This window comes from Salvelinus sp. IW2-2015, linkage group LG20 (assembly GCF_002910315.2).
Source record: "Salvelinus sp. IW2-2015 linkage group LG20, ASM291031v2, whole genome shotgun sequence".
NCBI lineage: Eukaryota > Metazoa > Chordata > Actinopteri > Salmoniformes > Salmonidae > Salvelinus > Salvelinus sp. IW2-2015.
This window is the reverse complement of record NC_036860.1, coordinates 29,695,961-29,700,825: the sequence shown is the minus strand read 5'-3', so window position 1 is coordinate 29,700,825 and position 4,865 is coordinate 29,695,961.

Sequence of the window (4,865 nt, the reverse complement as noted above, 5' to 3'; positions counted from 1 at the left end):
AAACGCAACATGCAAAGTGTTCGTTTAATGAGCTGAAATAAGATGCAAGATTTCCAGACGCACAAAAAGCTTCTCAAATTGTGTGCACAAATTTGTTTACATCCCTGTTAGTGAGCATTTCTCCTTTGCCAAGACAATCTATCCACCTGACAGGTGTGGCATATCAAGAAGCTGTTAAATAGCATGATCATTACACAGGTGCACCTTGTGCTGGGGACAATAAAAGGCCACTAAAATGTGCAGTTTTATGTCACAACACAATGCCACAGATGTCTCAAGTTGAGAGGGAGTGTGCACTTGGCATGCTAACTGCAGGAATGTCCACCAGAGCTGTTGGCAGAGAATTTAATYTCTCTACCAAGCTGCCTCCAACATTGTTTTAGAGAATTTGGCAGTACGTCCAACCGGCCTCACAACCACAGACTGCGTGTAACCACGCAAGTCCAGGACCTCCACGTCCGGCTTCTTCACCTGCGAAATCATCTGAGCCCAGCCACCCGGACAGCTGATGAAACTGAATAGTATAGGTCTGTAATAAAGCCCATTTGTGGGTATAAACTCAATGATTGGCTGGGCCTCGTTCCCTAGTGGGTGAGCCTATGCCTTCCCATGGCTGCGCCCCTGCCCAGTCGTGAAAACCAAAGCATAGTGCTTAACAAATGTATTTAAATTGACTGATKTGCCTATATGAACTGTAACTAAGTAAAATAGTTAATTCTTGCAATTATATTTTTGTTCAGTGCATTTGGAAAGTATTCAGACCCCTCAACTTCTTCCCACATTGTTAGGTTGCAGCCTTATTCTAAAAAGGATTAAATTGTTTATTCCCCTCATCTACACAACACCACATAATAACAAAGAGGAAAAAAAGGTTTTACATAAGTATTCRTATTTACAAGTATTCAGACCCTTCGCTATGAGACTCGAAATTGTGCTCAGGTACATTCGGTTTCCATTGATCATCCTTGAGATGTTTCTACAACTTGGAGTCCATCTGTGGTAAATTCAATTGATTGGACAAGATTTGAAAAGGCACACACCTGTCTATATAAGGCCCCACAGTTGACAATGCATGTTAGAGCAAAAACCAAGCCACGAGGTCAAGGAATTGTCCRTAGAGCTCCCAGAGAGGACCGTGTCGAGGCACAGATCTGGGGAAGGGTACCAAAAAATGTCTGCAGCATTGAAGGTCCCCCAAAAAAGTGGCCTCCATCATTATTAAATGGAAGAAGTTTGRAACCACCAAGACTCTTCCTAGAGCTGGCCGCCCAGCCAAACTGAGGAGAAGCCAATCAGGGGAGAAGACTGCAGCACTAAACCAATCACGCCTCTACCATGAAGGCCTGATTGGTGGAGTGCTGCAGAGATGGTTGTCCTTCTGGAAGGTTCTCCCATCTCCACAGAGGAACTCTAGAGCTCTGTCAGAGTGACCATCGGCCAGACGGAAGCCATTCCTCAGTAAAAAGGCACAAGACAGCCCGCTTGGAGTTTGGCAAAAGGCACCTAAAAGGACTCTGTCTAGTTTGAGAAAGACACCTCACAAGTCCTTAACGGGCAGCTTCATTAAATAGTACCCACAAAACACCAGTCTCAACATCAACAGTGAATAGGTGACTCCGGGATCCTGGCCTTCTAGGCAGAGTTCCTCTGTCCAGTGTCTGTGTTCTTCGCCCATCTAAATTTTTTATTGGCCAGTCTGAGATATGTCTTTTTCTTTGCAACTCTGCCTAGGACAGCATCCCGGAGTCACCTCTTCACTGTTGACGTTGAGACTGGTGTTTTGCGGGTACTATTTAATGAAGCTGCCAGTTGAGGACTTGTGGGGCGTCAGTTTCTCAAAACTAGAAACTAAGGTACTTGTCCTCTTGCTCAGTTGTGCACCGGGAATGCCCAATCCTCTTTCTATTCTGGTTAGAGCCAGTTTGCACTGTTCTGTGAAGGGAGTAGTACACAGCGTGGTACGAGATCTTCAGTTTCTTGGCAATTTCTCGCATGGAATAGCCTTCCTTTCTCAGAACAAGAATAGACTGACGAGTTTCAGAAAAATGTTATGTTTCTGGCCATTTTGAGTCTGTAATTGAACCCACAAATGCTGATGTTCCAGATACTCAACTAGTCTAAAGGCCAGTTTTATTGCTTCTTTATTAATCAGAACAGTTTTCAGCTGTGCTAACATAATTGCAAAAGGGTTTTCAAATTATCATTTAGCCTTTTAAAATGACAAACTTGGATTAGCTAACACAATTTGCCATTGGAACACAGGAGTGATGGTTGCTGATAATGGGCCTCAGTACGCCTATGTAGATATTCCATAAAAAAATGTACAATAGGCATTTACAACATTAATGTATACACTGTATTTCTGATCAATTTGATATTTTAAAATGGACAAAATAATGCTTTTCTTTTTTGTGACCCAAACTTTTGAACGGTAGTGTATGTAAATGTGATATTTATTTACATTTGAAGTCGGAAGTTTACATAGACTTAGGTTGGAGTCATTAAAACTCGTTTTTCAACCACTCCACAAATGTATTGTTAACAAACTATAGGTTTGGCAAGTCGGTTAGGACATCTACTTTGTGCATGACACAAGTCATTTTTCCAACAATTGTTTACAGACAAATTATTTCACTTAAAATGCACTATATCACAATTCCAGTGGGTTAGACGTTTACATACACTATGTTGACTGTGCCTTTAAACAACTAGAAAAATTTCAGAAAATGATGTCATGGCTTTAGAAGCTTCTGATAGGCTAATTGACATCATTTGAGTAGATTGGAGATGCACCTGTGGATGTATTTTAAGGCATACCTTCAAACTCGGTGCCTTTTTGCTTGACATCATGGGAAAAATCAAAAGAAATCAGCCAAGACGTCAGAAAAAAAATTGTAGACCTCCACAAGTCTGGTTCATCCTTGGGAGCAATTTCCAAATGCCTGAAGGTACCACGTTCATCTGTACAAACAATAGTAGGCAAGTATAAACACCATGAGACCGCTCAGGGAATGGAGACCGTGTTCGGTCTCCTAGAGATAAACGTACTTTGGTGCGAAAAGTGCAAATCATATCAGAACAACAGCAAAGGACCTTGTGAAGATGCTGGGGAAACAGGTACAAAATAATCTACATCCACAGTAAAACGAATGCTATATCGACATAACCTGAAAAGCTGCTCAGCAAAGGAAAAACGAACTGCTCCAAAACCGCCATAAAAAAGCTAGACTACGGTTTGCAACTTGCAACAAACAAATTTGCAACAAATGTCCTCTGGTCTGATGAAACAAAAATAGAACTGTTTGGCCATAATGACCATCGTTATGTTTGAGGAAAAAGGGAGATGCTTGCAAGCTGAAGAACACCATCCCAACCGTGAGCATGGGGGTGGCAGCATCATTGTTGTGGGGTGCTTTGCTGCAGAGGGACTGGTGCACTTCACAAAATAGATGGCATCATGAGGAAGCAGAATTATGTGGATATATTGAAGCAAACATCTCAAGACATCAGTCAGGAAGTTAAAGCTTGGTTGCAAATGGGTCTTAGAAATGGGCAATGACCCCAAAGCATACTTCCAAAGTTGTGGAAAAGGCTTAAGAACAACAGAGTCAAGGTATTGGAGTAGCCATCACAAAGCCCTGACCTCAATCCTATAGATAATTTGTCTGCAGGACTGAAAAAGCGTGTGTGAGCAAGGAGGTCTACAAACTGACTCAGTTACACCAGCTCTTGTCAGGAGGAATGGGCCAAAATTCACCCAATTTATTGTGGGAAGCTTGTGTAAGGCTCCCAAAACGTTTGACCCAAGTTAAACAATTTAAAGGCAACGCTACCAATACTAATTGAGTGTATGTAAACTTCTCACCCACTGGGAGTGTGATGAAAGAAATAAAAGCTGAAATGAATCCTCTACTATTATTCTGACATTTCATTCTTAAAATAAAGTGATCCCAACTGACCTAAAACAGGGAATTTTACTTGGATTAAATGTCAGGAATTGTGAAAAACTGAGTTAATGTATTTGGCTAAGGTGTATGTAAACTTCCTACTTCAACCGAATTTTCAATGCATTTGCAAACATTTCTAAAACTGTTTTTGCTTAGACCACCCCCCCCCCCCCCCCCACCCCCCCCACCCCCCCCCCCCGCCCCCCCCCTCATTATGGAGTATTGTGTGTAGATTGAGGACAATAAACATTAAAACAAATCTGAATGCACTGTACATTGTAAGTAATAAGAATGATTCTGTCTCAGTTTTTGACCACTTCAATCTATCGCTTTTGATTGTTATAAGCGGGGTGCATTATAGTGGGGAAACCTAGCCCTGCCAAATAAAAGATTCTAAGCCAATAGTAGTACAGCATTTAGCTCAATACAAGGACTCCCAACAGCAGTTCCCAATGCCCCATGCATACAAGTTTACATTCCAGCCCATCACATTAAATCAGAAGCCCCGTATATACCTGGTGCTAAAATGGGTCCTTTGTGCTGATCTTGTCTACATTCTGATTGTGCCCACATTTCCAGAAATGCATCTACACATGGTATTAAAGTGTATGCAGACAAGATCAGGATAAAGGACCCATGTTAGCACCAGGTATAAACGTGGGTGTTAACTCGACCAATGATGTTAATATGAAATTACATAATTGCTGAAAGCTGCACGTTCCTGTCAGAACCTATTCGTCTAAAATAAGATAACGGTAAGATGATTGTTTTATACATATTATAATTTCTGATATGGTTTGAATCAAAAGGTGTTTTGAATAGGCTACGGGTCTGGGGGACTAATGTCAGAAATGAAGACAAACAAAAAACGGTACAGATGAAAGGTGARGGGCTTGCGAAACCAAACACACTACAAGC